Below are 23,581 nucleotides of genomic sequence, written 5' to 3'. Positions count from 1 at the left end.
ATTAAATAATTCCATCTCTAGATAAAGAAATACCTTTGTATTACTCACAAGTAAGTAACATGTGTAAGGTATTATTGCTATTAAAATCAAAATTGTGCAATGAAATAATGATTATATTTTTGGATAAAGAATATTCAGGTATTTCTGTGAAAAGAATTCTGACCCAGTAAAGTTTGAGACATCCAAAACTTTGTAATTTCTATTCACTTGTTTCCACTGCCCTATCTGCTATCAAAATATAATTGTTATATTGTTTCAACAAAATAATAAAAGAGACACTACTAAGTGTTGCAATAGTAGACAAAGTCATGCACAAATTCTCATCAAACATGAATATTCTCTGCCATTATTTCACTATTTTTGCTGTTCTTTTTCTAACCCCAGAGTAGTTATGTGGGTTACAAATAAATATAAAATGTAAAATGTGCAACAAAACTCCTCATTTCTTTATCATTATATGTAGTGTATGCATTGTCAGAGTTATTTTCAATTTTAGGGAAAATTTAGAAAATAGTATATTTAACATTAGCAGGCTATTATTAATATTCATTGGGTAGAGTAACTAATATATAAACAAATGGAAAATATTCTCTTGACACACAGAAGTGTTTAATATTTAGATCACGATCACCAAGACAATTTAACTCTGAATAAATAAAACACCATGGTGTGTATCCCCAATTTATTACTATTTAATTCAATGCCATCTTATTTATGTATGCTATCATTAATTTTATTACTTTGAACATCAATTATTTATATTTTTAAATATCAAAATTAAATATGAGACCAAAAAGTTGTATAACCTAATGAGCGTTATGTATAACTAAAATAAAAACCCCACTGGGCCCCAAAGACTGCATTCTCACAAGGAACAGGGCAGGATATGAGTAATATTGTTTAGTATTCCAAAGTGTACATCAAGTAAATCAAACTTATAACAAACAGTACTTCTAAGTAATTAAGTAAGATTAATTGGGGCATATCAAGAATCATCGCAAAGTGGGAGGAGGGGTTTAAAAACAACTTTTGCTGGAAAATGAACCAAGTCTTCTACAGCACATAAAAACCCCCAGGGGATTGCCTTTGACTCAATACTGTATTAACAAAACAAGCAGTAGATTAACGCAGGTAGAAGGAAGAAAATTCTGAGAAACGGGAGGTTGTTCTAGACATATACGTTAGATGGTAGAAAATATAGACCTAAGAATAAGAGATGGTAATGGACCTGAGCACAGACATTTGGGGAGAAGATTATATATGGCAATTGTCGGGAAAAGGAGGTGGAGGGGAGCAGTAAGGCAGGGAAAATTCATTACTTATTGATCATCAGTTTATTCATCAGCTTATTCACTGAACTCAAACGTGGCAGGGTACTGTCATGTGAGACTTGTGTAATCAGATACAGGGCAAAACTAACAGAAAGCACGAAGCAGTCACTAAATCTTTTCACTATCTATGGATTCTAGGTACAGCCATAAGATTTATTTGACAAAAGGATTGCTTGAAAACAGCAAATTGTGTCATGGGGTGTTTTTCTTCAAAACACATTATGTCACTTCAACTTTCTCACGTTCAGTTTTTACTTACTTACAATTCCCTACTGGAGTAACACACACACACACACACACACACACACACAAACACCAAAACAATAAGCATCTTAATTTTACTTGTACATTTCATAAGTATAAGTCATTCGTATTAGTCCTAGAGAGTTACTTTTGTCAGAAGCATTTTAATAATATAAAAGGATACTCGTATCTCATGAATGATTCCTCCTTTAGAGGAGGAACAAGGAATACAAATGATCTCTATATTTCAGAGTTCATGCTGGGGGAGATGATTTCTATTTTATAACAAAATCTTAGCAATCATTTGTCAATTTGTTCCAAATAATGATATACACTATCACCTTAAAACAGGTTACCACTCTACTAGAAATACAGTCATTGCCTGAGTATAGATTGCTGCCTGAGAAGCTGCCTTTTATTTACGTGTAATGGTATTCAGCGTGCTCTATATTTAGAGTCGTTGCATTAAGTTGATCGATATGAAAATGTTGTTGCCAAATATTATACAATATCAATTTTTTGACCAGGTAATTGAGATACCTGGGTAAATTCATAAATTCTCAACTAGGATAGCAAGAATAGTCAATAAATAAAGACTCCAAAGACATGGATTCTACTCCTGTTTTTACTACTTAATATCTTCTTTCAGCATGAGGACAATTGCTAAAATTTGCTGATCCTCAATTAACTCCTCCGGAAAGTACATGTAACCATTCATTTATCCCTTCATTTCTCTAGAAATCTTTATCAAGCATCTTTTCTGTGCCACATTATACACATTCTATTTACAGCAAGGAGCTAAGGTAAAGATTAAATAATATGTTATTTTTAAACTCTAAAGTTTCAAGTAAGTGTAAAATTGTTTTATTATAAATTAAAACTAATTTTAAAATTCTAATGTATTATATGTCCGAGTATCTAAAGACAAATGGGAACAAAGTGTCCATCCACAGGGGACTGTTCAGCTATACTGTGGTGGAGTCCCACAGTGGACTACTCAAATTTCTGAAAGTATGAGAAAATACATGCTCTTATGGAAAGACACACTACTGGGGCACCTGGGTGGCTTAGATGGTTAAGCATCTGCCTTCAGCTCAGGTTGTGATTTCCATGTCCTGGGATTGAGTCCCACATCGGGCTCCCTGCTCAATGGGGAATCTGTTTCTCCCTCTCCTTCTGCCTCTCCCCCTGCTCATGCTCTCTTTCTCTCAAATAAATAAATCCTTAAAAAAAATCAGGAAAGGATACATGCACACACATACACATGTAGGCACACAAGGACATACAAAGTGTATATGTGTGTTTCTATATGTATAAATGCATGTGGTTTCTGGTGGGGAGAGGTTTAGTGGGAAAGGAAGAAGCTTTCTCCACCTCCTTTTCTTCCCCATTCTTTCTCTTCTCCTTCTCCTCATTCTTTTTTTTAATAATTCTATTTTTAAAGATTTTATTTATTTATTTGAGAGAGAGAGAGCCTGAGAGATAGAGAGCACGAGAGGGAAGAGGGTCAGAGGGTCAGAGGGAGAAGCAGACTCCCTGCTGAGGAGGGAGCCGGATGTGGGACTCGATCCGGCGACTCCAGGATCATGACCTGAGCCGAAGGCAGTCGCTTAACCAACTGAGCCACCCAGGCACCCTCCTTCTACTCTTTCTTGTCCTCCCTTCCCTCTCCCTCTTCTACCTCTTCCAATCACATTTGGATGGTTTACTATACACTGTGTTAAGTTTTTACAATGATGGTCTTTGCTCAATGATTGGATCATGAGATAATTTAACATATTTGTTTTCATTTCCTATAATTGTTTAAAAAAACATCATCTGTGTTCTTAAAAATTCTTATTTTATTCAGTCATGGTTATGCAGACATTAGCAAACTTTAAAGCTTTACAAGTCTGAAGGGGTAGAGCAAGGGAAGATAATTCTTGATCAAACTAATGCTTTCCTGGTAAATCAAAATGTAACATTTCCCCCTTGACTTTCTTTCTCATATTTCTGAATTAATGGGGGAAAATGTTTGAACAGTTTTAAGTCTGTCTTCCACTTCCTAGTTCCTTTCATTCATTCGTTTATTTATTTTTCTCATTTATTTACTTATTTATTTAACAGACATATACTGAGCATATACCTTGTCTCAGCAAATGTGCTAAGCAATAAGCATAAGAAGGTAAATAAAGTATGAAGTTTATGCCTCTTAAGAAGAATAAAGGATACTGTCATTTAAACTAAAATATCTACAAAGCCTGATAAGCCTTGTGTTGGGGGTATGCTAATTGTAGAGGAATGGGATATGAGAAAGGAGTATATGAAAAATCTGCTTTATGTTGATGTCAGGAAAATCTTAGCAAAGAGGATACACTTCAGTGGAGTACTTGAGACATTGTGGTAATCAACTGGCATGTGAATGGAGCAAATCATTTCAGCAAAGAAAATTAAAAGCATAACCATAGAAGATTAAAAGGGCCCAGGTTGGAGTGATGTCAATAAGATGGCCGAACAGGAGTTTCCAGTGCTCATAAAGTTCTGAGAATTGTATGATGATCTAGGTGCACAACAGGACAATATGATAGAACAGTATAACTCCCGAGAGTCAGGTCATGAAGGCCTTATATAATGTGATAGGGGAAGAAAATGGGAAGCTCGTTAAGCAGGAAAAGAGTGGGTCAAAATTTGACAAGAGAGTAACTTCAGTTATTGCTAACTACACTTTTCCTCTAATTATACCTTTTCTCTCCGACTCTATGTTTTTTACAAGTCCCTTTTCAAGATCCTAGAAAGTAGAATTTTTCTTTTCTTTATTTTCTTTCTTTTCTTCTCTTCTTCCACCAGGTTTAGAATGGGAACAATTGAGTGAGTAGAAAGTATTAGAAAAATTTGGGGCTATCCTGAAATATCTACCCAACTGAAAATGTATATACACTCTACTGTAACTATTACACTTCAAGGTGCATATGGAAACATTTTTATTCTTTTGTAGGCATAAAGATATATTTTGAAAAAGGTCACTGAAACACTCTAATAATGAAACCTGGAAACAACTTAATTAGGATATGGATAAATAAATTACAGTATATCAAAGTTTTAGAAAATATGCAACCCTCCGAAAATTGAGTTAGCTGTGTATGTACTGACAAAGAAAAAAAAGAACATTGTGTAAATAATATGCACACCTTGATAAGAATTTTACTAAAATGATGAAATATATATACATACTTGACATATCTTCTGTGCAAACACACAATCATAAAATGTATAGAGTACATGAAGAGTAAGACAAATGAGCCACATTTTGAGTTTTATATATTCTGAATGTTTGAATCTCCTCAACCATATATGATAATCATAATTTTTAAATGCCAATAAGCAAATAAATGTAAATATTTGATTAGGGCTTAATAGAAAGTTTGGCAAAAATACACATTTTAGTTAAGTTTCCAACTATAGCAGAGTCACAATTAAATTTAACATGATTTTTTCCTGTTTTCTTTCATTCAATAAAATACTTGCCTCTTATTAAAAATAAAGCATTTTGCATTCATCATAACAGAAAATTAGTTTCTTGTTACCAGGAACTATTTTAGTAATAATCACAAATAATGCATCTCAATTACTAAAATGTACAAAGAAGGGGGTTGTATACAAATATGAAACAATGATTATTCATGGATAACCATATTTAAGATAAAATGGGAAAAAATGAAAGTATGCATTGGGGTTTTTAACTCTGAAAACCTGAATACCTATTCAAATATTAATTCTAAGTACTTAACGAAACTATTTCTACTTTGGATATGCTTTGCCAGTTTTACCTAATGAATCCACATTTTTCCTTTCTCTGTAATCATTAATAATATCTGAGAAAAAGCTACTGAAAAAATGATTTCATTATGTACTCATGCTAAATAAAAGTATAGGAAGCTTTATAAATAGCTATGTTTTATTGAAAGTTAAGTCTCAAATTCCAAATCAGACCAAACTTCCTTAGGATTTTAAACATCATCCTGGAGGGAGTGTGAGCTTGCTTTTGTTTAAATGTGTTCATTTTATTTTCAATTATTTTTGAGAAAAAATAAAACCTTTAAAATTTATGTTTATTTGACATAAGTGTGAAAATATTACATTTTTCCACATACAAAAAACTCTTATCAAGTTTTCTTCACTTAACTTGTGAAGTTCACAACTATTTAAAAAAATGGTTGAGTTATAAAAACCTGCCATCACCCCCCCACACACACACACATACCCCTGAGAATAAATAAGCTGTAGGAAACCAGCTTAGACTCCAATTAAATCTATTATTCTTTTGAATGATTATTGTAAATGTCTCTGTCTCCCTGTCTCTCTCTCCCTCAGTGTCTCTGACTCCCTCTCAATCTCTCTCTTACTATTCTTTATACTTATTTTGAAAAAAAAAAAACAAATCATCTGAGATTATAACATAAATTTCAGAATTGTCTGTAAATGGTCCATAAGCCTGTGTTTGTATTTGAAATAATCTATCATGCTCATGAGAGAGTCACAGACTCCCCAGTTATTAATTTTTCCCTTCACTTCAAAAGGGACTAAAGTTCTGAAATGAACTTTAGTACACCTATTTTATTATTCACTGCTGCCTGCAAGCTAGCTGCAGGTTATTTTATTTACCAGAAGCTGCACTAATTTGCAATGTCTTTCTATGACTATTTGTAGGTAAAAATTTGCAGGTAGTTGGCTCCAGCCAAAGGCAAGCTTTAGGATAGCAACATAATAAGAGAAAAATTTGAAATAACCTAACTATCTAAACATCAAAAGGAAATGCACCTTGCTTGACAATTTTTGGAACAAGATAATGGTTTCTGAGATTATTCAACATTTATAAAAAGATAGAAATTAAGATAATGAGTCATTTAAACACCATGTATACCTAAAAGTTTTCATTGTATGGAAATTTCTTTTTTCTTTAATTTTTGAGCCCAGATGTTTCAAATACTGAATGATGTTATTTTATGCTAAAAAACAAACTTAAAAAATGTGACTAATCAGGGTGCTTGGGTGGCTCAGTAGGTTAAGCATGGGGCTCTTGGTTTCAGCTTATGTCAAGATCTCCAGGTTATGGGATCCAGCCCCATGGTGAGCTCCATGCACAGTGCAGAGTCCGCTTGAGATTCTCGTTTGCTCCCTCTGCCCCTCCCTCTGCTCATGTGCGCTCTCTTTCTCTCAAATAAATAAATAAGTAAAAATCTTTTTAAAAAATGCGACTAGTCAAAAAAAAAAAAAAAAAAAAGGCAGGGGAGTCCCTGAATAGCTTAGTCACTTGAGCATCTGACTCTTAATTTTGGCTCAGGTCACAATCTCAGGGTTGTGAAATCAGGCCCCACGTGTGCTCCAAAATGGGCATGGAGCTTGCTTAAGATTCTCTCTCCCTCTCCCTCTCCCTTTGCCTCTCCCTCCCAATCTCACCACATCTTTTTTTTTTTTTTAAGATTTTATTTATTTATTTGAGAGAGAGAATGAGAGAGAGAGAGAGTACATGAGCGGGGGGAAGGTCAGAGGGAGAAGCAGACTCCCCGCTGAGCAGGGAGCCCGATGCGGGACTCGATCCCGAGACTCCAGGATCATGACCTGAGCCGAAGGCAGTCGCTTAACCAACTGAGCCACCCAGGCGCCCCCCAATCTCACCGCATCTTTAAAAAAAAGAAAAGAGAGATGCCCAGATGGCTCAGTCGGTTGGGTGTTTGCCTTTGGCTCGGGTCATGATCCCGGGGTCCTGGGACTGAGTCCGGGGTCAGGTTCCCTGCTTGGCAAGAGGCCTGCTTCTCCCTCTGTCTGCCTTTCCCCCTGCTTGTGCTCTTTCTCTGTCTCTTTCTCTGACAAATAAATAAATATAATCTTAAAAAAAAAAAGAAAGAAAAGAAAAATTAGTCATTCCCATTAAGAAACTGAAGGGTGCCTGGCTGGCTCAGTTGATAGAGCAAGGACTCTTGATCTCAAGGTCATGAGTTCAAGCACCCATGTTGGGTACAGAGCCTACTTTAAAAAAAAAAAAAAAAATTAAAAGAAGCTCAACTGTTCCACTAAATTAAACTTAAATTAGTAATTGTGTACTTAGATATAGTGGAATTCTAAGAACTCTTTGGACAAAAACTTTTAGATTATATATTTGCAAACTCGTTAGTGTTCTCTGACTTCAAAGTAAGAGAGACAAGTGACAAGGCATACAATGGAAAGAGCATTAGGTAGAAAATCTCTCCATTGGAATCAAAATGTACGATGTAACCATTCTCAAGTTTCAATGTAGAGACTGGTGTGGCCAGTTTGATTTTCTAATCTAGCTTCTTTGTTGTTTAGGAGATTATTTTATTTTCAAGTATGGAAATGGAAGAGTATCTGTTGTGGTGGACAGAATAATGGCTTCCCAAGATGTCTACCTCCTAATCCTTGGAACTGTTAATATGTTAACATGGAAAAAAGACATTGCCAATGTAATTATTCAAGAATCTTGAGATGGGAAGATGAACCTGGGTTATCTGAGTGGGCCCAGCATAATTACAAGGATCCTTATATGAGTAAGACACAGTTACAGTTGTAGATGGGATCAGTGACATGGAAGGAGAGATTGGAGTGATGTGACTTAAAGATGGAGAAAAGGGCTATAAGCAAGTAATACAGGTGGCCTCTACATGGTAGAAAAGGCAAAGAAATGGATTCTCCTCTAAAGTCTCCAGATACAGTGCAGGCTAGGGACCAAATGTATATTTTTATCTATAACATTATCCATATCTGTATCTATAAACCTGTATCAATAGCTATGTCTGTATAAAACCTCAGAATCATTTTAGAAGGATCTTTATAAGTTATCTAGTCCAACCTTATCTTCTTACAAAGGAGAAACTGAGCCACAGAGCACTTTAATTGTATCAGGTGAGAGGAGGGAAAAAAAAGTTACATCATTCTGAGTATATTTATGCATTTTTCCTGACTTCCAGTTCACTGCTTCTTCTACGATGGCAAAAGACCTCCCTGGCTTATATCCCTAGGAAATTGAACTGCATATTTCTGCTCTAATTCGCTGTTTGAAATAGCCTTTGACTGTTTTATACTGTGCTCAGGAGAATAAAGGCTAATGACATAAACAGAGTTGAAGAATTTTGAGGGACTGAGCGAATCGATGATTGTTATGCAATAAAGAACAAAATATAAGTAGGTGGATTATATAATTTGTTGTCTAAACTGGGGCACTTTTGAGAGTTAACAAGTGCGCTATTAATTATGTTGAGACAACAATGAAAATAATACTGTGGGGCAAAACTGGATACATGTTACCCTCTGTGTAACTAAAGTTAACATCTAAAGAAATTTAACAAGTTTCCAGGCATTGTTCTAAATACTTTGCTTGACATTTTGTTCTTGTTTTGTCAGAACCTCTCTATGAGCTCTCAGTTTTCCCATTTTAAAGACAAGAAAATTAAGACACAGATGGGTGACACATCTAATTTTGCACCTGAATTTTTTTATATGCATAAATATATTCATATTTCAGTGTGAAACTGGGACTGAGGCCCTGCCCTGGAGTCTACATCATGAACAAGTATGCAATACTGTCTTTCATATATCCCATGGTGATAAGCTGGCATGCATTATTTGAGCCATGAAATTGAGTACTGTAAAAAGCAAGAACTTTCAATAGTCTCCCTAATTATCAGAACCAATTCTGGCCTGGCCTAGCACCTTCCCTACTCCTTGGAAGCAACAAGGGGTGTGATTCAGTTCCTACTTCCCCCTCCCTTATGTCAGTGGACTGAATTAGGGAACTGAGTATATATTCCCAGTTGAAAGCAACAGATGTGTGAGTCACTGCCCCACTTTCACCAGGAAGTTACTAGTGGTAGAGGGGGCAGCTGAACTTCCATCTCATTAGTCAGCAATGAAGCAGTATGAGTCAGCACCCACTTTTGGTAAAGAGACATTAGTAGGGCCCAACAGGAAGCTGAATATGCACGCCTTCCCAGTCTTCACACTATGCATCAACAGAAATATTTTTTAAAATGCTTTTTAAAAAGGAGTAAATAGAGGGGTGCCTGGCTGGCTGAGTTAGTAGGGCCTGCAACTCTTGATGTTGGGGTCCTGAGTTCAAGCCCCATATTGCTGGTAGAGTTTACTTAAAAAAAAGAAAAAAAGATTAAATAGAATCTAGAGTTCATAACATAATATCAAGAATATCTAGTACATAATAAAAAAAAACACTTGTTACACAAAGAACCAAGAATTTCACAACTTAAATGAGAAAAGACAATCAACGGATTATCAACATCAAGATGAATCAGAGATTGGAATCATCTGACAAGCATTTTAAAGCAGACATAAATAAAATATTAAAATTTGCTATTTTTCATTCTTTTGAAAAAAATATGGGTATTAAAGAGGGCATGTATTGAATGGAGCACTGGGTGTTATACGCAAACAACGAGTCATGGAACACTACATCAAAAACTAATGATGTAATGTATGGTGATTAACATAACATAATACAAAAAAATTCCAGCAATGATTAAAGGAAGTTATAGAACAAAATTTGCACTAATAGAAATGATACATTCAGTAGATGGGCACAACAGTAAAGTAGAGATAGAGGACAGAATCAATGAACTTGAAGACATACAAATATAACATATTTGGCCTGAACAACAAACAGAAAATTGACTGGAAGGAAAAAAGAATCTCAGGTACCTGTAGAACAATAACAAAAGAGCTTATAGTCACTATCATCAGAGTTCCAGAAGAGAGGAGACAGAATATGGACTGAAGAAGCATTAAAAAATAATGACTGAAACTTTCCAAATTTGAAGGAAGATATAAAAATAAATATTCAAGAAACTGAGTAAATCCAAATAGGATAAACCTAAAGAATCTATGCCAAGACTGATAATAATTAAATTTCTGAAATTGAAGAGCAAATCAAAATCTTGACAGCAGACAAAGAAAAATGGCACATTTCTTATAGGAGAACAATAATTTAAATGACAACGGATTTCTCATCTGAAACCATAAAGGCCAGAAGAAGTGGACAAGATTTTTGAAGTACAGCAGAGAAAGAACTATGAACTATGAATTCTATATCCAATATTCATATCCTTCAGAGGTAAAAGGGAAGCAAAGAAATTGTAAATTGAAGAAAAACTAAAAGAATCTGTTCTACTCTTAAAGAATGCTTAATGGATGTTCTCTAAACAGAAAAAGAACGATGAAAGGAGGAGGTTTGGAACTTCAAAAAAATCCATCTCATTTAGACAGGATAAATAAAGTAAATAAAATAAAGTAAAAATAGGGATAAACATGATATCATACTTCTTACGAACTTATTAAATCATATTTAATAGTTGTAGTGAAAATGATTACATTATCTGGTGAGGTCCTCAATGAATGTTGAGAAAATATTTAAGATAATTGTATTTTAGAAGTAGAAAGGGTATGGGGCGCCTGGGTGGCTCAGTCGGTTAAGCATCCAACTCTTGGTTTCGGCTCTGGTCATGATCTCAGGATCCTTGGATGGCCCCACTAAAATCTTCGGACTCAGCTTGGAGTCTGCTTGTCCCTCTCCCTCTGCCCCTTCCCTCACCTGCTCTCTCTGTCTTCTCTCTCTCTCATAAATAAATAAAAATCTTTAAAAAAATAAAGTTGAAAGGGTAAATGGACCTACATGGTATTAAATTTCCTACATTGCACTCAAAATGTTACAACATCAATAGTGGTAGACTGTGATAATTTACACAAGTATATTGTTTTAGCTAAACAACTAAGAAAACTTAATAAAATCATATACTTAAAAACATTAAAATAAAGATGGGACATGTATATTGTTTTAGCTAAACAACTAAGAAAACTAAATAAAATCATATACTTAAAAACATTAAAATAAAGATGGTATCCTAAAGTGTTTGCATACCCTCTAGGAAGGCAAAAAAAAAAAAAAAAAAAGAGGAAAAGGGGAAAGAGAAATTTAGTAAACCTAAACAGAAAGCAAATAATAAATGGCAGACTTAAGTCACAACATATCAATAGCTAAGTTAAATATAAATGGTCTAAATAAACCAAATAAAAGATAGAGGTCGACAGAGTGGATGCAAACAAACAAAATACAAAGCCAACAGTATGCTATCTACATGAAACTAAACTTCAAATGCAATGAAAGTAACAAGATAAAGATGTATCAGGCAAATATTAATTTAAAACATGCAGGTAAGGCTGTGCTAATATCAAATCAGTGACTTTTTTTTAATTAAAAAGTAAAATTTCATTTCTAAATATATTAGAATGCATTGTCATTCACAATAATAACATTGTTATATGATAAAAGAAATATCATTAGATTTTGACATAGCCACAAATATTTTATTTTATTTTATTTTATTTTTTGCCACAAATATTTTAAAGAGTGTTAAAGTATATAAACATAGTCTACTACCTTCTTTCTGAAATTACTTCATAATTTCCCTTTCTAATTCTACTTTACTTGATGAAACTGAAATAATAAATATGTATTTAAATGTAAAATAAAAATAAGCAGAAAAACATTCCAGTTATTACTCTGTGGTAAAAGAAAAATCCCTTTGAAGCAGATATCCTTGATAATGAAAGAAAGCACTTTCTTGCATTACATTAATCATGTAAACGAAGGTAAGGCTCTATTGCAGTACAACCAACCGTAGGTTACCTCAGTTAAGGTTTGAAAACCTTTGGGAGTGGACGGGTTTATCCCTGTTGGAGATGAACTGGCGGGAAAAGTTAACGGAGGAATCACAGAAAGGAGTGTCTAGGTCTTCCAATTTACAATTTTGGTTATGTGTAATGTGAAAGTGGAAAAAAATTGTGGTGCTGTACCTTTTAGGCGAGTGGTGGTAAAGCTGCTTCAGTTCATAGCTATTCTATTATAGTATCATGATGCTTTTAAAAAGCATTATATTATTTATATTATTTATCATTATATATATGTTTATGTATATGTAATGAGGTAAGGACTGGACAGAGTCTAAATTTTTAAATGCTATATATATATATAATTATATATAATTTAAATGAATAATTTAATAAATAATAATTATATAATAAAATTATTTGTTTATATAATATTTAATATTTTCTATTAACGCTCTTATGGTTTGGAATATGTATGAATACATATGGTTTGATATCTGTATGAATAGTCTCACATTATTAAATTTAATACTAAAGATTAGGCATTACAGAAATTTTAAGAGACTTTGTAAAAGTCACAATATGATATTTCTCAGACTAGAGCTATAGAAAAAATAATAAGCAATTAGAGAGCAATCACAAATGAATTAATAACGTTGGAATGGTATAACACTCATCACATAGGTTGACAGAGATAAGAAAAAATTTCTAAAATGTAAAATAAGGTCTACCTCTGTCCTCCTTTCACCAGCATATTGTTTAACAGGAATGGACAGATAATGCTGTTGAGCACACAGATATTTTTTATAACTCAATGAAAATAATTATTTTCATTGCTGTAATTATGATTCTAGCATATTGACTGGCAACAAAATACTTATTTAACTACATAGGTTGCCTAAACCAAAACACTTAGAATATTTTTTAGATGATTGACACTCCTCTCCCTCCTGTTCTTAAAGTTAAAATTAGACGTTACATATTTCTTCTGTGTTTCTGAGCATGTTTACTTTGTTTCCCCACCTCCCTCCCCTCAGAGTAGTGTGTGTATGTGTACGTTTTGTATATCTAAATTAATGCTGAATCATTATTCAAAAATGAAGACAACCTATTGCTAGCTCATTCTGCCTTACCACATTGGGGAGAAAAATACATGGCTTCACAGTTACCAAGTTAGCAACTTTATTAGTAAATTAAATGATTTAAAAAAAATTAAGCCCACAAGCTAAAACTCAGAAGTGAGACTGCAGTCTAAAACTCTGTATGTTGCTTGTAACTGTCAGAGCATCTGCTTTAGTATTGTAAAATGAGAGATTTTACTACTGGAGTAACAACTGATGTATTTCTGAAAGAAGGAGAGATCAGTTATTAATTGAACTGATGCTTGGCTTATTTTAGTGGCTTTTATTCTCTAGGTACTATTTGGCTATGATTGTGAGCAAATAATTTATCCTCGATTCTCCTGCAAACAGGAGAATATTAGGAATTTATAATACACAGAAGAAAGTTATATGACTGATACGGTCTGATTTGTTTGGAAGAAGTACTTGCCCCAGAACACAACAATGAAATCCATGTTATTGAGTACAGGGGTTATATCATGTCTTCCCTTGGGATATTCACATCCAAGAAGTTTTGTGGCAGATAGGAAGGCTGAGGGAGTTAAATATTCTGGTCCTATTATTTTCAGGTATTATGTTAGATGTTTACACATTAATTTCTTTAATCCATATAGAGCAGAGTTATGCATGTCCATTTTACAATGTCAAAAAGAGAAAACAGATGCTTGCCAATGTCAAATCACTTGCCTATGGCCGTTCAGGTGGAAATTCGTATTGTCTTAATCAAATGCCAATCTCTTTTCCCATACAATAGAGGTTCCAAAAATGAGTTCTAAAATAAAAGTAATTAGAAAAAGACAAATGGTCGAATATATAAAATGTACTGCATATACGAATAAGCAAAGATTTCAATCTCCAGCAATGCAGGAATGTTACTTGGACTATATCTCCCATGGAAAAAAAAAATGCTAGTTATGTTACATTTTTAAACATCTTTTTAAAAACATTGAGAGTTTATATAATTTTAATAAATTATGAGGCTAAATTTGAAAAGAAAAAGGAATCCAGAGAGATACAGATACTGTTTCCAGCAGCAAATTTTTTCTCCCTACAAATATAAAGATTTATTTGAAAGCCTCAGAGTGAATGAACAAGAAACAAAAGCCCAACTATAACATATGTTATAAAGTTTAACAAGAGTTCTCCAGAAGATTAATATCACCAAAGCCTACACTGTCAGAGTAAGATGAACCAGATGTAAACCAGTGCTATCTTGTATCTCACAACCTGAGTTTGTGCGAACAAGCTAATCTCAAGACTTGAACACTGTGTAAGGTAGCCCCATTCATGTGGTGACCAAGTAGAAGAAATTTCAAATATTTTGTATCTTCAATCTAATCTTACAATATTCTCATAGAATACAATAGAGTAAGACAAAATAAACCAGAACCAACAGAAATAGTATAAAACAAAATAAACCCACAAAGAAGGAATATTGAACAATATTAGATGGCAATAAATAGTTTACTGTGCAAAATTTAGAAGACACTTAAAATAATTGCAGAGAAAAAACTGTGTTTATGTGATTTTTCCTTTTAGTGATCATTCTACAAGTCTTCTGAAAATAGGGGCATCTCCATCCTTTATGTTTGCCTCAATGTTCAGGCTCTGTTCTTCTTACTAATCTCTAATGCTTAAAAGCACTTATTTTGGAACTCATAATTTATAGAGCTAAATTGAATGCTTTCTTCTAAAAGCAAAGACTTAACACAAACATTTTCTGTGAATAGGAAGGAAGATCACCTGTAATAAATTCCCTGACCAAATCTTATAGTATGAACCAAATTCCATTACTTCTACTTCTGATATGGGGGTTATTTTTGGATTCAAACAAAAAGTAACATTTGCATTTTTGCCAATAAAAGATATGGGTTACTCACCTTTACAGGGCTTAACTTTTTTTACACAGTATTTTTATACATTATTTACTGATGCGTTGATTGATTGACTTTCTTATTTTTTATTTACTTTTCTATCTATCCATCCATCTACCTACCTACTTCCCTGTTATTTGTTAGAATTTATATACAGTACAATGCATAGACCTTAAATGTTCAATTTATTGAGTTTCACAAAGGTACACATTCATTTAAACAATATCCCAAACAATGTAAAGACCATTGCTTCATCTCAGATTTTAATCTTACGGAATTTATATAGTTTTAGAGCCTAGAATACATAGTCCTTCTTCATAAATGTTCCATGTAAATCTGATTAAGATGTTATCATGAAAGTTTGTGTGTAATGTTCTATAAATGAAAATTAGATTGCATTGGTTGATAGTTTTGAAATGTATTTATGCAGTCCATTTTTATGAATTTGAACTATAAGACATTACTTTTAACATCCAATAGACTTATTTTTGTGTAGTATTTCCTGATATTTTATACCTGTCATATAGTATTACCTATGTTCTGAGACTTTATTCAAATATTTTGGATGAATGGTATTTAATAAAAAATATATATGTATTCATGGAAGGAGATGTTTCTAGAAATGTCCTTCTTACTTGATTCACTAGGAATAATCACAAGGATAAAGAAAGAAAATTAGTCAGACTCTTACCTTCCCCAAATCTAAAACCCCATAGAAAAAGCTGCTGAGGGAAGGGAGGAGGGAATGATTAGAATTTATTGAAACCCTTCTAAGGTTTAGTTTTTTGTTTGTTGTTTTTACAAATTGTATCTCTCTCAATCCTTATAAAAATAATTTTAGTGGCAAACAGTACTTTCCATCTAAGCTTTACAAAAAGGAGACTCTTTTCTAAATATTCCCTCATACTTCATCAAAGTTTGAATCCAGATTTTTGGTATTACAAAGTCTATTTTGTTTTCCCTGTAATATTCTGCCTTTCTAGAATTAGGACAATTATTTATCACAAGTGTTCAACAATCACTCTTTTAACCTCAATATTTTCAGTTGTACTAGTGCTTTATAAGATACTTTCCATAAGCCACTCTGATGTGAAGTAATTATATGCACCCAAAGAATAATCTTTAAAAGTCTTCCTCCTCCTGGTATTTAACAAATAAAATAATCTTATTATTATAAGAAAAGACTCAATACTATTTAACTCTAATTGCTCTCCCACATTTAGAAACTCTAAACCTGCTTCTGTTTTTAGGAATTAACATAGGAAGACAGTGTTCTTGGTGATATGGAATAAGGATCTGTTATGGTTCAGGTGACACATAAATCATATTTGAAAAATACAAAAGAGAATTTTTACACATTGTATTTAAGCAACCTTTTGTGCAAAGCTAAGAACTACCAGAAAATGAATTCTTCATAATCCCATGTGTATTTATGATTTTCAGAACTCTATGTTAGTTTAGGTATATACCAGATTATTTTTTTAAAGAACTAGGAAAAAGACATATAGGTAGTAAAATTTACATGACCATTTAAAATTCTAGAATATCCATTTTGACTGAGTAGAAATAAAAATAATAAAAGACAACCCGGTTTAAATACCAAGTGAATATATTCGACAATATAAATATAAACATAATCATAAGGGTGAGTTGCTTCTAATTATGGCCTTTAGCTAAATAGGTACTTAGCATCAGTTACAAAAAAAAAAGAAAATTACGTCTTTGGGAGCCTGGGTGGCTCAGTCAGTTAAGCGACTGCCTTCAGCTCAGGTCGTGATCCTGGAGTCCCGGGATCGAGTCCCGCATCGGGGTCCCTGCTCAGCGAGGAGCCTGCTTCTCCCTCTAACCCTCCCCCCTCTCATGTACTCTCTCTCTCTCTCATTCTCACTCTCTCAAAATAAATAAATAAATCTTTAAAAAAATTACGTCTTTGAAGATGACAAATTCTTTCAGATGGTAATTATATTTTTTAAGAGATTTGGGAACATGGAAGTGTGTTTTCTCCTTTTATAGTGAAGTTTCTACTAAATTCTTGTGATAACAATGTTTTTAGTATAAATCATTTCACTGTCAAACAAAATATCCTTGATTAAACACATGGAAAAAGAGAAGAAAAAGGCGTGAAACAAAACCTCTCCATATTCAGGCTACCACCAATTGCTATCTTGTCTAATTTGAATTGTGCAGGATCTAATCATATTTTGGCACTTTCTTGCCATCAAAGCATTTCATGAAATTATCCCATTACAATGTTTTTCTCAGAGGCAAAATTAGCATAGATGACAGTTCAATTGACATGTTTCTTTTTCTTCTAGTACTGTTGCCAATTAAACAAATTGTACCGTATTTTGATATTCATTTTTGTTAATTATTTATAAAATTGTAGCTGCTGATTTTTTTTTCAAGTTTCAGTTTCTTGGTCAGAATTGAAAATAATGCCAAACTTGATAAAGTCATCTGAAACTAAATTTCTGAGAAAGTCTCCTGTAATACTTACTGGGTAGCAATCATTAAGACTGGTTTTTGGGTTTAAATTTGCTTCCAGTAATTTTGAGTTTTTCTTTTACTGCTTATATCCCAGTGAGGCAAAGAACTTAATGAATCCCAAGACATCAAATAAGGAATGTTTCCACCCAATCTAGAGGTTATTCTTTTTCTACCTTCTTAGTTTCAGCTTTAAATTTTTCTAATTAAAAAAAAAAAAAATATATATATATGGTTACATAATTGAAAGAATTATTTTTGCAGGGAAATAAAAAATACAATATCATGAACCTTTAATACTTAAGACAATGCTTAAACATTTATAATCAAGTCAAACCATTCCTTTCAGCACAAACTAAATGGGAGCCTAAGTTAGTGTGGGACTTGCTTCCACTCCTCATTTTACCTCTGGCCATACCATATCTACCTTTCTTCCTTTCTTTTTTTCTCTTTCTTTCTTTCTTTCTTTCTTTCTTTCTTTCTTTCTTTCTTTCTTTCTTTCTTTCTTTCTTTCTTTCTTTCTTTCTTTCCTTTCTTTCTTTCTTCTTTTTTTTTTAAGATTTTATTTATTTATTTGAGAGAAAGAATGAGAGAGAGAGCACATGAGAGGGGGGAGGGTCAGAGGGAGAAGCAGACTCCTTGCCGAGCAGGGAGCCTGATGCAGGACTCAATCCTTGGACTCCAGGATCATGACCTGAGCCGAAGGCAGTCGCCTAACCAACTGAGCCACCCAGGCGCCTTTCTTTTTCTTTCTTTCTTTCTTTCTTTCTTTCTTTCTTTCTTTCTTTCTTTCTTTCTTTCTTTCTTTCTTTCTTTCTTTCTTTCTCTCTCTCTTTCTCTCTCTCTCTTTCTTTCTTTCTTTCTTTCTTTCTTTCTTTCTTTCTTTCTCTCTCTCTCTCTCTTTCTCTCTCTCTCTTTCTTTCTTTCTTTTCTTTCTTTCTTTCCCTTCCTTCCTTCCTTCCTTCCTTCCTTCCTTCCTTCTTTCTTTCTCTTTCTTTCTTTCTTTCTTTCTTTCTTTCTTTCTTTCTTTCTTTCTTTCTCTCGTTCGTTTCTTCTTGAGGAGATAAACTCCTCTTTCTCATACATGTATTTAAAATATTGACCTTATCTTAACTTCCTCCAATACTGAATCCACTATTTCATGGCTCAACAAACTTCCTATAAGGGACCAGATAGTAAATATTTTAGTCTTTGTTGGTCATACAGGTTTTTGTCAACACTGCCACCATAGTGTGAAAAGGCACAGATGATATGTAGATGAAGTGTGACTGCTTTCCCCTGAAATGGAACATAGTTGCCTGCCCCTGCACTAGATCTCTGGAATGAAACTTTCTGAGGGCAGGAGTTGTGTCTGTTTTTGTAACTGTTCCAATCTCAGTACCTAAAAGTGCCTGGTACATAATGGGTATTCCATAGATATTGAAATCTGATGAACATATACCTAGAATAAAACTTTTGGCAAAAGACAATTTTATATGATTTGGAAAACACTTGGACCTGGTAGAAATAAAAGCTTTACTGGGTAATTCATTTGGCTTGATGATGAATTGCTGTGCCTGGCGTGACAGAGAAGATTCATGTTTTCAGTTGACTCAAGTGCCACACTTCATTTTCATTGTGAATGTGGTTCAAATAAACAAATTTTCTGGACTAATTCCTGGATAGACTTTCATATAGGGACATGCCCTCCACTGTCGGAATTGCATGCAGTTGTCACACTGAGCTATTTCCAGACAGAGATTTCAAGTCCTTCCTCATGTTTGGGTTAAAGATCTCATTCACTTACTAGTCCTGCCATTTTGCCTGTCTTGGAGCCTGTTTTCTCAATGGGATATTTTCACCTTGATCAATGGGCATAATCCATCTGCGTCTGGCTGCTTGAGGTTATATTTATATTCCTAAATACTAAGCTTAGATCCTACCCATCTTCATAACTCCATGCATTGCACAATGGAAAGCAGAAACGAAAATGATTTTGGGAGATGTAGCTGACATCTATGTGGAATCCCCAGCACAAGCAATTGAACCTCTGAGAACTCCTAATGCTTGCATGGTTTTTTATGGGTACAACAGTGCTCCCATGATCACTTATCATAAGAGACAATTGGGCCAAGGTTCCCTCTTACCGGCTTGTGTGGTACAAAAAAATAAATAGAATAGAGCAAATAAGAGAAAAAAAAAACAGTCTTGCAGCTGGAAGGCAACTTTAAAGAAAAATGATGTTCATAGCTATCCTGCCAGTAGCTGGCAAAGCAGTTTTTATAAAACATATTTAATGTTTACAACCACTTGGAGGCTGGGGAAAGTGTAATACTTTAAAAATATGTTTAATGTTTTGAACCACTCAGTGGCCAAGCAGCAAATCCTGCTAACATATATTTAATGCTTAGAGTCATTTGGTGGTTAGGAAAAAAAGGAACTTCTTGTTAATTTTTAACATTTATTGCTGATCAGTGGCTGCTAAAATAACTATCAATGCAGCATGGTTTATGTTTAGGGAGTCACTGTGCTGCTGCTAAAACAATTCATACACTTCTCTCAAGGCCACACACAAGCTGTCAATAGTATTACCTTTGCAATTGTACTGCTAATAAAAACATAGGACTCAAACGGAGGAATAAAATGCTCCCTGAACACACAGTCATAACATCCTATGGCCCTGAAAATAGCTCTGCCACGCTGTGTGCTGTGGACACTTCACTGCTACACCAGACGGATCACCAGGCCTAGCTCAATCTCATCAAATGTGCTAAAGCCACCCAGCAGATTGGAAAGTGGAAGTGTAATCTGATAATTAGTGTTTCTTACAAACCAACAGCTTGTCACCACAAATTAATATGGGAGAGTACTCTACACCTAGGAAAATGTAAATTGGGATAGAAAGACTATTAGGTTTTTAAAGAGACTAGGTAGAGCTTGTAGTAAAAGCAATCATCAATATTGAGCTCATGTTTCAGAGGGAGGGACTATATGGAAAAATAAAGGAGGAGGTAATTAGCTAGGACCTCTACAAGTTAGGCATTCTCTTACCAGTTTCCTGAGAACATTCATCAAATTATTAATAGGATCCATCCCCATTTATTGATCGCATTTATCCAGGCATTGTGGTAAGTGTTACACATAAATTTTCTCTTTTACTGCTTGCAGTAACTCTGGGAATTAGGTATTTTCAGTCCTCATTTGCAGGTAATGAAACCAAAGCACAATGAGGACAGATAACCTATGCAAATACTCACACCTAGGAAATAGTCGAGCAGGGATTTGGACTCCTAAGTTTAATACCCACATACTGCATTTGAATATGTTACAACAGAGGTCTGTTTTATATATGTATGTGTGTGTGTGTGTGTGTGTGTGTGTGTGTGTGTGTGGAAAAGAAATTTCAAAAACAAATATTTTGGCAAAAATGTCCCTTATCAACAACTTCATAGGTCATCTTTAGCCTCTCATATCAAAATTTGGACTCAGCTCAACAAATTATGAAGGAAATCCAAGTCAGATGAAGGACTGCTGATTTAAACACTGTTAATGCATATGGAAAATACAACCCAGAGATAATCGCTTCCAAAAACACATTAGGTTCTTTAAGAATCAAAGAGAGCCCTTACTAATAGATGGATAATTTGAACGTGTGATGAGGACCAGGTTATCACCCTAATTTCAAAATAACTTTTGACAAAAAAAAAACTTTTGACAAAATATGTAATAATTACAAAGCGATAAAGACTAGCTTTATAGTGGAATCATTGTCTAATGTGGACAACCTTTAAGATGGACCTCAATTATGACTGTCTCAAATATTCACACCTTTGGCTAATTCCTTTCCCTGGAGAATAAAATGGACTTATCAAGTTGATCCCAACAAATAAAATATAGCAGAAGTAACAGGATATCAACTCCAAGACAACAACCACATGACTGGGCTTGGAAGTATACCCCCCCACACAGGGGAATCTTCAGATGAAACAACATTTTTTTATTGCCAGCTTGACTCTAAATCCACAAGAGACTTTAATGCAGAGACACCCAGCTAAGCTGAGCCCAAAGTCATGACCCAGATAAATCAAGAGATAATACATACTTGCAGTCTTAAGCCTCTAAATCCTGTAGTAATCTGTTATGCAGTCGTAGATAATAGCAACTTCGTACCTGGTAGTGGGGTGCTGCTATAACAAACATGTAAAAGGTGGCAATGGTTTTGCAGTCAGGCAGTGTGGGCTTTGAGGGGGATGTCAGGATAAAAGGCATTGAACACCCTCTTTATTGCATGTTGGACTTGGAAGGTGCTGCATGTGAGGACTTGCAGGAAACTGAGAATATCTTACTGGTAACTAGAAGATCACTGTCATGCAGTGGCAGAAAATTTAGCAAAACTGTTGCCTGCATTTATTTGAACAGTAGAAAAAGGACCTAGGGACTTTTGAACAGAAGGATCCAGGTCTCACTGGTTTTAAAGATTACTAGTCTTTCCAGATGGCAAGTGATGCTAAAATTAAGAAATGGTTTCTAGGCCAAAATCAAATCCAGGTCACATGGGAAAGCATGGTCAAAAGAAAAAGCCATGGCGGTGACAGTAAAATTTTTTATTAAGATCTTAGAAAGATCAAGGATAGTCCATTTGCTTGCTGTCTAGTCAGACAAATTTCTCTCTTAAGAGATAAATGGGTAAGTATGACTCAAAGATCCTTTCTAGCAAACAATAAGGGTTCTAATTCATGGAAAGGCTTTGTCATTCAGGCACCTCCATAGGGTCCAAGGTAGAGAGGATTTATCTTGAAGGGATTTTTTTTTTGTCTAATTCAATGAATCCCCAAAAGATTCATGGGATACCCATAGTACTGGCAAAATAAAGAGTTTTATATGTAGAAACATCAAAAGTGTGAACTGAAGAAAGAGAGTCGGAGATTGTACAGTGAGAATAGGCCTTTGAACCCTTTGAATTCTATTGGCAGGAAGCCAACCAAGAGTGCTGCTTAGAGGCAAGTACATGCTGCATTACATAGAAAAATGAAGGCTAACTCAGAAGGTAGAACCAAGAGCCCAGGCAGTATAACTGAGAGCCATGGGCAAATATTCTCAGCCTTGAACCTAATCAAAGGCTGTTAGTATTTACCAGCTAGATTTCAGGAATGTGATGGACCAGTAACTCTTTTATTTAGTGCATTTTGCCTCTTTTTTTTTTTAACAGAAATGTCTTCAGGAGTTTTCTCATCCCTCTCTCACCACTCTGAGTTAGGTGTTGGGGTGGGGGTAACCGCAACTAGTTTCTTTAGCATCACGAGTCTGGAGATCAAGAGGAAATAAACCTAAGGAATCTCATTTGCTTTTGCACTTGATTTGTATGATGAGTTTCTGGACTTTGGACTCATGCAATGAGGGAAAAAAATTTTGGGTCCTATAAGGGGTTGAGTATATATTGCATGACAGAGCAACATGAATCATTGGGGTCCAGAGGGTAAACTGTGGTAGAAGGCCCTCAATGATCTTAGATACCTTATGTTCCATTCTCTTGTATAATCTCATTTCCTGAATGTGGACTGGACTTACTTATAACAGTTGGAATATGGCAGAAATTAGAGGATGTCACTTTAAATATTGGTTATAAATACAGACTGTGGCTTTGATCAGAGATGTTCTTCTCTCTAGCTATCCCTTAGATAGGTCTTCCTGGGGCCAGGCAGCTGCCATGGTGTGAGGTAACCCTATAGAAAGGTCTACATGCAAGAGACTGAGGTCTACCAATCACCACAGGAGTAAGCTTGGAAGCAAATCCCTACCTCTTCCCAATTAAGACTTTAGATCAGACCATAGCCCAGCCAGCAGCTTGGATACAACCTTTTGGGTGACCTTGAGCCAAAGG

The 23,581-nt window shown here is 34.5% G+C and overlaps 1 protein-coding gene across 2 annotated transcripts in view; it reads right to left on the bottom strand.

Annotated features, from left to right (window-relative positions):
• The window catches only part of CDH12 (cadherin 12), a 251,940-nt gene that overhangs the window by 157,292 nt on the left and 71,067 nt on the right, over positions 1 to 23,581 (bottom strand). The gene's annotated exons all lie outside the window — the stretch shown is intronic.

The sequence above is a fragment of the Eumetopias jubatus genome, unplaced genomic scaffold (genome assembly GCF_037043125.1).
Source record: "Eumetopias jubatus isolate StellerSeaLion01/CBP00866 unplaced genomic scaffold, mEumJub1_p1.0 scaffold_5, whole genome shotgun sequence".
In the NCBI taxonomy this organism is placed as follows: Eukaryota; Metazoa; Chordata; class Mammalia; order Carnivora; family Otariidae; genus Eumetopias; species Eumetopias jubatus.
This window is presented reverse-complemented; position numbering and strand designations above follow the sequence as displayed.